Source organism: Etheostoma cragini, chromosome 2, assembly GCF_013103735.1.
Source record: "Etheostoma cragini isolate CJK2018 chromosome 2, CSU_Ecrag_1.0, whole genome shotgun sequence".
In the NCBI taxonomy this organism is placed as follows: Eukaryota; Metazoa; Chordata; class Actinopteri; order Perciformes; family Percidae; genus Etheostoma; species Etheostoma cragini.
In genome coordinates this window covers 24,409,571-24,420,547 of record NC_048408.1, presented here as the reverse complement: position 1 = coordinate 24,420,547, position 10,977 = coordinate 24,409,571, and positions in this window count along the sequence as shown.

Genomic DNA, 10,977 nt, shown 5'->3' with positions numbered 1-10,977 from the left:
ATATATACTGTATGTGTGTGAAGAGTAAACTATATATGTGCGCCTGATCAACCAACTGAGCTAACCAAGCCAATTAAAATAGTTATACACACATATACATATATATATATATATATATATATATAAATATATAAATATGTCTCTCTCCCAGTTAGCTCAGTTTGACTCCAACCTTTTGCCCTTTGCTGCATGTCATTCCCCTTCTCTCTCCCCTTTCATTCCTTCATCTATCCTGTGGAATTAAAATGCCCCAAATAAATAAAAAAAATACAAATTAATAATGAACTATTGGTAAAAAACTCAATAAAAGATGGATTTAAAAAATACTGATTTCTTATGTCAGTCACATGCTATTGCTTTTCCAGTCCCCAGCACCGACATTTATCCAACTGTTAACATGAACATTTTGGACTTAAGTGAAATGCCTATTTGCAAACTTCAGAATAAAAGTTCTCTACAATGAAAGAGCGCAATGTCCTATGGCTTATTAATATATTACATTGATGTTAATTTAACATGCTGGTGGACATATTAGAGATTTCATACTTCATTTTGGAGTGACAGAGGGGAACATCTTTTGGAAGAATGGTTCATCCCTGCAGTGAAGTTTCTTGTATAAACTATCCCAAGGTGAACCACTGAAGCTGTTCTTACAGCTTGACGTGACCCAACACCCTAACTTTATTTTGGATTTGTCACTTATCTGTATTTCTGTCACAAATGTAACCAAGAACCTGGTGTAGTGGCACCAGCAAGGCCTTTAATTGCTTTCTATATGTCAGCCATCTTGCTGCTAGGGTCTTCACCATATTTTTGCTTGACTGAGCAATTCCAAACACACTGCAACAACTCCCCTGTCAAACTCTGCATTTCCCCTGAGATTTCTTTTGCTAAAAATTCATCAACCGCACACTTGGCTGACCTGTTCCTCCTTCCTGTTCCACCCAGTGGTCTTTGCACCTATGGATCTTGGCCTTCTTGTTGGCCCTTTAGTCACCTCCACACCATGCAAGCAGCAACCAGGCAGCACCCGGGCAGCAAGGGGTTTGGAGACAGTTACAAACCAATCCTACAAATTGGGTGTCTGCCAGCTTCTATGATACCATCACAATCATCTCCAAACATTGCTCAGACACATCTATGTTTTTTTTTTTTATCTTGTTACTTTTATTTGTTTGCAACCGTCATATTTTTTTAAACACCCTACTGTTGCACCCTACTTGAGTTTGAGCCACGGTATTTTTAAAATTGAATATATTACTAAGCTCTAAATATAATGATGCCCCTGGTCACCTCTGACCTTGGCTACCACTTCTCTTCAAACTGGTTCTTGCTTCTTAAAGCTTCCTAGCGATATTCGTCTATGATCAAGCTAGAGACAGATAAAGCTGTCTCTTTTACTTTCCTCCAGTCTCTGTCCTGTTCCAATGGAGGCAGGTCACAGATATTGCAATAATGCTATGTGAATGAATGTAAGCAGCATTCTAACACATTTAGCTGCTCGGGGAAATTATTCTTTAGAACTGACCTGAATTGTAAACTGAAAGAAAATTCATAAAGGAATATGTTGTCCATATTTTACCCTCTGGTGTATCAGGTTAGATTTTATTTGATTAAAAAAAACTGTAAAAAGTAATAATTTTGAAGTAAAGTTAAAAAATTCTGTTCAGGTATTCATATAAAATACAATTGACTCCCTCAGCCCTGTAATTATTCATTAAAAAGGAACAACTCAGCCAAAGCTAAAAATCAGAGAACCAAGACTAACATGTGTTATGTGATATTTTATGGTGATCCGGTCACATGTGCCTTATTTTAAAAAACAAAATCACATTTTCACTGTAATCTATCAGACTGGAGATGTGTTTTCATTAAAAAATGTTCACTGTATTCATTGTTTTTAATGGATATAATGGATATACACAGACGTGACCGAAGTTCCTTCCCGAGCAAGTTTCATTCGCCTAATGAAGCCATTACATCTAGAAAACTTTGTAAGTGAACCTTGAGTTTAGAATATTCTAATGTATATGTGTTCCCAAGGTCAAGATTGAACCTCCGTTCTCAATTAAAATCCTTGTTATCCCTCATAGCCTACCAATGGGAATTTATGTTCTTTTTTTTAATATTTTATTTTCATTTTTTTTATAACAGTCATACCCATGGTCTTTAACAATAACTCACAAAAGCACACAGAAACTGTTGATAGTAAAATAAATAAATAAATAAATAAATGTCAAATTTAATAAAACAAGTTTCGAAAATGAAACCCACAGTGGCTTGGTGTCGTTTCTTCAGGCATTCATTTTGCATAACATTATTAGGTTTGTTTTGTAACATGTCCAGTTCCTATTAGTCATTCAACGCACACACAAACACACACACACACACGGTTATGTGGTTCCAATACAGAGACTGACTGAGTGCTCACAGGTTCTAATTCTGAAGCCAATTTAGCTTCCAATTACCTGTGTATCCAGTACAATTACCACTGCACGTTCTTCCCTCCATCTATCATTTGCTTGCTACCAAAGCATCCAGTTATAGCATTTCATCCAGAGAGAGAGAGAGAGACACATATAATTACAAATATACACACCCACACATTTGTGCACACAATATTTATTTTATAAGTGCACCTCAGATGGATATCTATTCTGAAATGTGCATGGACATGTATCTCAAAGCATCTAGCTAGATCTGCTCAAATCTGTCTCCTCTCCATCCAACACACACACACACACACACACACACACTTGCAGTGCAGCGGAGAGCTGACCTCGGTAGAGGTCTCTGATTGGGCTGAACGATGACACCACTCTGTTATCCTTGCAGAGGCAAACATTGCTACTGTCCCCTGTCTCTTTAACACCTGTTTGACTAGGCTAATGACTTCTGTCGTGGTAATCAACACAATGCCACACACACACACACACACACACACACACACACACACACACACACACACACACACACACACACACACAGAGAGAGAGCTAATGAGGGGCTTCCTGCAGCTCGAGCTGTCATTATGGTGGACGGGAGATAATGTCAATATTAACTGACCTGTCATAGCAGTGGAGTGCTGGGAGGATACACACAATGGGAAAGTGGTTGCAGACAGAGAAAGCCAGCGATTTTAAAGCATAGCTGTGGGACATTGACTAACAGCATCGATTGCTTATTGTTGTTGCTTTTAACTCTTGTGCACAGTCTGTTTTTTTTTTAGAAACTGCTCTTTTTCCATCATGTAATTGCCACAGACTGCCATATATGACTACAGCTTCAACACAGCATGTGTGCCATACCTACTGCAGACCTCAAAGTGCACAGTCCCCATCAATACCACATATATCTCTGTTGCGTATAGAAACATAAGGGGATTATACAAATGATGTCCTTTGTGTCTAGGCTTTTGATGTTGCCATGATGTGATAGCACGACCATGTGGAACCTAAAGATGCTGATTGTCTTGTGTGCTTTCATTCATTTATGCACGTTATTGTAATATAATTAGTCCTTACACAGAAAGACAACATTAAAAGCTACTAAATTGAATGAATAGAAGCCCACTTTTCTAATCAAACTCGCTTACAATGGCTTCACAGGATGGGTTGTCTCTTTGTGTGTGTGTGTGTGCGTGTGTGTGTGTTTGTGTGTGGTTTAGCTTGGTTTCTTTTTGGCCCAGGGTGATATTGCATGCTTGCATTTCAGGCAGATGGAAACTTGATCCCCCAAAACCAGTGGCTCCACCTGTTATCCAAGCTATCTCCTGGGGCTCAAAGAGAGGGCGAGGGCTCACAGAGAAGAAAGAGCAGGAATGAGGGTGAGCTGAGGGTAGCAAAAAAGCCTTTCATGTGAAAAAAGGGAGCGAGTAAGGAAATGGAGAGGGAATTGTAAGGAGTTAGGTCACACCTGTAGCGGACACAAAAAGACAGGGAGGGATGCAAGAATAAGTGTAACACTAGTGGGAGAAAGGGAAGATCGGCACGGAGAGGGATCACTTTTTAGTGAGTCAAGCAGAGAGAAAGGGGTGTGAAAATCCCAGTCTAGGCTTTCAGGATTCTTTTATGAAGGAGACTGAAGAAAAGTAAGCGAGAAAGCAGAAAGAGCGGGTCTATTGAAGTAAAAAAGGGAAATATTCCGAATGATTTCAGGGTTATTGTGTGGACTAGGCAGAGAGAAATACAAAATGAAAGGCTCAAGCTGCTCGCTAGTGGATGAGTCTGTGGGTCTATGATTTTTTGTTGTTGTTTGTCTTAGTTTCTTTGTTTATGTGTGTATGTGTGTGCTTGATCTCTTGGAACCTGCGGTGTGTCATCCCTGCAGCAACAAAGCAGACAGACAAATCTGGAGCTCCGCCTCGTCTCACGCTGGCCAGCTACTCGTATGTCCGGCCAGACCGCAGGGCCTCGCAGCTGGTCGCGGAGAGCTGTAGCGCAGACTTATAGGATCGCTCTCTAAAGCTCTTTCCTGTGCACCTGTAATCACATACAATTATCCAGCATCACACTGTGGAAGCCGAGGAGACAGAGTTGATACACTGTAACCTCATAACCAACACATAAAAGGAAAGCAAACACAAAGGGAACACAAAACAGACCTCAACCTGTTTAAATGTAAAAGGAGATGAGTCAAAAACAAACAACTGCTTAGTTTGTGTACATGCATGTACTTGCATAATAAGAGCATGTGTTTCTGCACTTGCACAAGGGAATGCCTAAAGCCACTCACTCCCCACTCTTCCCTGTGTACAGGGTGTGGCCAATGTTGCAGAGATATCACAGAAAACTGAGGCCATGCCCTGAGGGAAACACACCATGAGCTTTCATTCTTCCATCCATCCAGCCATCTCTCCTTCTCTCTCTCTCTCTACCTGCTGGCTTTTACTCATCCTCATCGAAACTCACTTTCTCAAAACCAATTCCATCTTTCCCACCATACATGTTCTCCTCCGTGGGGAATACAAACATAGTAACTTTCCCCCGTTACATGCCTTCTCTTACATTCCCTGATCCTCCTCTCTTCTCACAGATGCATTTAAAATATATACATATTTTTTTAAACATGTGTATTGCTTTTAGAAAAAAGAACAGAACAAAGTACATCAGAATTTGGTCATATAAGGTCGGAAATTATGTAACAAAAAGTGTGTCATGTCCAAAGAACAAGAAATGCATATTAAAGAGTGCAAGAAAATGGACCCAAAAAAGGGTACACACATATACTCATTTACATAAATGCACAGTGGGACACTAAATAACATCTACAGTTTACCCCTCAAAGAATCTCACTACAGGCTCCCATATCTTTTCAAACACATCTCCTCTATCTGTGATGTAGTATCTCAGTCTCTTCAAGGTAAGACATTTCTCCACACATGAAAAATCAATTTCTTCACCATCACCATCCCAAATTCAATAGTTTTCTTCTTGTACCCGTTAGCAGTGGGAAAGGATATTGCAGCTCCCAGGATTGCTACAAGGGGGTTAGGTTTCCAACTTTTCCCAAAAGCATGAAGAATGAATGAAGTTTCCTGCATGACCAGAAGGAGTGTGATCTCACGTACATGTGTCCAATGTGATGATGATGACGGTATAAGTTTAAAGCAGCATAACATTTGTGTACAGAAAGGTGCACACTAAAAAAACATGATGCAACATGCAGTGTCATGTTTGAGGTGTGAAAACAGGATGTCAGTGTTCCTTTGGTGATTTAAAAATAAATATACTGACTTCATCTTCTCTGTTGAGGGCTTGCAGAAGAATACACATCAAAAACTATTTGCAATAGAAACACAATTCGATACAAGACACTTTTATAGGTCTTGCACGACATGACAATGAATGAAGTAAGTAAATTAATTCTTCCTCTGGCTTTGACTACGTATAAGGAAAACTTTCTCAGGTCAAAACTACCAAGTTGGATTGTTTTTGTTTCTCAAAACAAGGGTTTTGAATTCAGAACAGATAACTGGGATCCTTAACATCCTGACCTTTCATAGCGGATCCAGGCCCATTGGTTTCATGGCTATTAATTTGTCTAGTGTTAATTACTGTGCAGGGCATGCTTCCGTTACACTGGATCATTATATTGCTTCATTTTTGTTTGTCTCCAGTCGATACATTGCTGCACAAACTAGAGCTCTGAGACGCCCCAGTATCAAGATTTACAACTGATAAATATGTATATCATGGATGCTAACAGAAGCTGATGGTGTCCAGTGAGGTTGGTGGCAAGTGAATGTGATACAACCAAAACGACAATAACCTAAACCTATTATTATATAAGTGTAACATTAAAATAAGATTTAAAAAGTTGCTGTTTTAATAAAAGACATTTTTTTTGTTTGCACATTCTGTATAACTGAGATAAAAAAAGAGAGAGAATGTGAGAACGTGGTTTTATGTACAAACGGGTTAGTACATACTATTACTACACAAGTACAGGGGATCAAATTTTGCCTTTGGGGCTTCCATCCTCTGGAATAGCCTTCCAATGAACAATTAAAAAAGTTAACTGCTGTAATCCACTTGAGTACTGTGAGTACTAAAGTCTTTGACAGGCTCCAAACAGTGTTAGAGTAGAACATGTATTCCTTCTGCACTTAACCCCTATGTTGTCTTCAGGTCATTTTCAAAAATTCTATAACAGAAATTTCTTCTTTCAACCTAATTGCCCAAAAATAACTCAGATGGATGGTTCCTTAAAACGCTCTTAAGTTTAGCTCGGTACTTTCATTGAATTTGGGGTGTTTTATTAAATTTTACAGATTTATTCAGACTAAACTGCCAGTCTGTGACTATCCATAAAATGATCTATAAACTGCACTGAAGAAGAGTTCCAAAACGTAAACCAAAAATATGTCAAAAAAAGCAATAAAAACTTTATAAAAAGCAGCAATATAAGTGACACATACAGGGAGGAAAATAAGTATTTGAACACCCTGCTATTTTGCAAGTTCTGCCACTTAGAAATCATGGAGGGGTCTGAAATTGTCATCGTGGGTGCATGTCCACTGTGAGAGACATAATCAAAAAGAAATATCCCAAAATCACAATGTATGATTTTTTAACTATTTATTTGTATGATACAGCTGCAAATAAGTATTTGAACACCTGTCTATCAGCTACAATGCTGACACTCAAAGACCTGTTAGTCTGCCTTCAAAATGTAGACCTCCACTCCATGTATTATCCTAACTGGGGCTCCATGCAAGATCTCACCTCTTGGGGTCTCAATGATCCCAAGAAAGGTGAGAAATCAGCCCAGAACTACACTGGAGGAGCTGGTCAATGACCTGAAAAGAGCTGGAACCACAGTTTCCAAGGTTACTGTTGGTAATACACTAAGACGTCATGGTTTGAAATCATGCATAGCACGGAAGGTTCCCCTGCTTAAACCAGCACATGTCAAGGCCCGTCTTAAGTTTGCCAATGACCATTTGAATGATCCAGAGGAGTCATGGGAGAAAGTCATGTGGTCAGATGAGACCAAAATAGAACTTTTTAGTCATAATTCCACTAACCGTGTTTGGAGGAAGAAGAATGATGAGTACCATCCCAAGAACACCATCCCTACTGTGAAGCATGGGGGTGGTAGCATCATGCTTTGGGGGCGTTTTTCTGCACATTGGACAGGGCGACTGCACTGTATTTAGGAGAGGAGGACCGGGGCCATGTATCGCGAGATTTTGGGGAACAACCTCCTTCCCCCATATCAGGGTTCTGCCATGGCCTAGCCAGTCTCCAGACCGAAACCCAATAGGGAATCTTTGGAGGGAGCTCAAACTCCTTGTTTCTCAGCGACAGCCCAGAAACCTGACGGATCTAGAGAAGATCTGTGGGCCAAAATCCCTTCTGCATTGTGTGCAAACCTGGTGAAAAACTATAGGAAACGTTTGACCTCAGGAACTGCAAACAAAGGCTACTGTACCAAATATTAACATTGATTTTCTCAGGTGTTCAAATACTTATTTGCAACTGTGTCATACAAATAAATAGTTTTAAAAAAATCACACAGTGGACGTGCACCTACAATGACAATTTCAGACCCCTTCATTATTTCTAAGTGGGAGAACTTGCAAAATAGCAGGGTGTTCAAATACTTATTTTCCTCAGTGTATGTCAAAAAAGGGTTGATTTTCAATTGCGATCCGGGAGGACAACACAAGATTGACATTTGAACTGCTTTTCTGGCGGAGTTCAAAGAGAGGATTGATTCCACTCTGGTGTCTGTAGAGTGAATATGAAGCCTCTAACGCTCGCTAATTAACATATTGTAACTTGTTTGTTTATTCCGCACAAAAACCAAATTGTGAAAACTACAATTTGCAGTTTCAGCAGGGGGTTATGTGACTAATGGCTTTGAGCAGTTGTCACTGGTCCCTGCCAGCACATAAAGTACCTGAAAAATTGCAAATTGGCCTCCTTATAAATTGATTATCGTAGTATATTGTATATGTGTTAATTAGTGAGCTTTTAATTAGAGTGCTGGTAGGCTTATTTTTTTCCCGTGTCCAGTGTTTGTGCTAAGGCTAATGATGAAGGTAGGACTTGCCCTACTCTGATTGTCTAGTAATCTTATTAAAAAACACAAATTTGCATACCATACAGATGGTATGGTATGGTATGGATCTCATCTACAGTAGACCGCTACCAGTAAGCAAATAAGCGTATTCCTCAAAAACTAACTTGTATTTTACTCTAACAACAGTACTTGTGCGTGAGGAGAATGTATGTACTTTTTTGTCATGCATGAACGCATGACTTCATGGTTACGCCGCAGACCATCTGACACACATATTCAGACTGAACATGCATGCACCTGGCTGAGCTGGTCACTGGTGCATATGCACCCTGACATGCTTTCTACATGCACATCTGTCACAAATGAAAATCATGGCACCTTGTCGTACCCCGACATCTCCCGTTTCTGCCCTCTAGGCCTATGTGTCTCCTACTCACTCTGCTGAAACACACACATGCTGCCTTCACTGCAGTTGTCAGAAATAAATCAGCTGGGAGTTTAGCACATGTCAAAGGCCTGAGAGAGAGTAAAGAAAAAAGATCAACAAGGAAAGAAACGTTTTTCTGTTATATCAGAGCTGCCGATACGTGACATATGCATTTGAGCACGTGGAAAACATCTCAACTAGAGGTGGTTATAGGGATATAGTTGATTAGTTTTTATACTGTATAAAACTCCATAATGATTACCATTCACTGGCTGTATTTAAGTCTGGCATTGAAGCACAATGCATCTATCAACTGAATGCATTCTTTTATAATTCTTTCTTCTGAACCAAACGTCCTTGAATGCACAACAAGTTATATTTAGGGTCTATCTTTCTTCACTGTACTCTGAGATAAGAGCTTATGAGATCTCGATGGCAGCAACAACAAAAGGGAATGAGAAGAAGATAGTGACACATGGGTCCTATTGTGAAGATGTGCAATCTGTTTGAGACTTTGGGAGAAAGGGTGAACATTAAAAGGTGGGGGCACCTTCATATCTTATCACCTCTACCTTTTGTCTTCCATTGGACCACAGAGCTACACTGCCCCCCTCAGGCCAGCCAGTCCTCCATCCATACTGTAGAAATGCGGGGCTGATTTGTCTAGTTAAAACAAAAAGAGTTATGTTTGTATGTGTGTTTTGTGTGTATTGATCATAACTTTAAGATAAAAAACAGTAAACACATTGTTCAAATTGGAGAGACCACCTGCTTCCAGGGAAGTGTGTGTGTGTGTGTGTGTGTGTGTGTGTGTGTGTGTGTGTGTGTGGTGGCAATCAGAGCCTGCGCTCAGTGGATGAGCTGACCCTGAAAGATCACCTTGCGTGGGTTGCCTGGCTGACAACTGAAGTGGCTTTCTCACACAGTCTCACACTTTATTAGACACACACACATTTGTGCACATACAGTATATGCACTAACACACATCCAAATTAGCTGCCAACCAAAGCTGAAACACCTGCTTTCTCACCCAGGAGGAGATTTGATTGGCTTTTATTTTTTCAGCATTTAGGTTTAACAGCTGGAGAATGGCTTGTGTGCAGCCTGTGTGTGTGTGTATGTGTGTGTGTGTGTGTGTGGTCTCAGCTGCATATCATTCTCTCCCTTTTACCCTTCTTCTACTTGCTTTTGCATTCAGCATCTCGCTTTCCCACCCCCAACAGGTTAAAAGCCAGTCTTTAAACGTCAAGGATCAAAGGCCCAGCTGGTATCCATTCCAGCCGTCCAATCAGGGACTCATTTACACCTTGGACGCAGTGAAATTGAAGAAGAAAGAAGAAGAAACAAAGAGAGATGTGGAACTAGAAGGCAAGGGGGTAAGGCTTTCCTCTCTAAGCGTTGTACCTATGGCGACATTTTAATGCTACAAAGCCATCACCCGCCGTTAGCATCCAATTCACTGCAATTCATTTTGACGTCAGTTTGACAGCAAATAACTTTAAATCTGAAGGGTTTCAAGACTATTTGTTTGTTGTTTATTTCTAAAGAAACACAACAATGTATAAAAGGCTCCATTACCTTGTGCCTCACGTTATGCCTCCGTAGCAGACGTTTTTGTAAAAATAGGCTAACGATTGTGTCATAACCAAGCGACAGTTTCGACTTCAATCAGCTGTTTAGGTTTAAATACTAAATTTAACTAGCATGTTCGTTAGCAGTAATTAGCCTGTGTCTATGTTACCTCCTTACATATGCACCAAAAAAGTGCTTCTAATTTCCTTCCCTGGTCTCCATCCAGAACAACGGGATCGGTTTGTCCATTTCTTTAACTGTCTATGACTAGAGGGCCAGCAGCTCGTTTAAGTGGCCTCCCAACATGTTTTCTTCTTTACAACAAAATCCTTGCAGTCAGGGGTGCAACCCAGTGTCAGAGGGGTATGCAGCAACATTTTGGAGCCCCTCCAAATCATCATGTATGGGGTTTAAATAATAAAGGTTTATTTTATAGTGTAGGCTATATA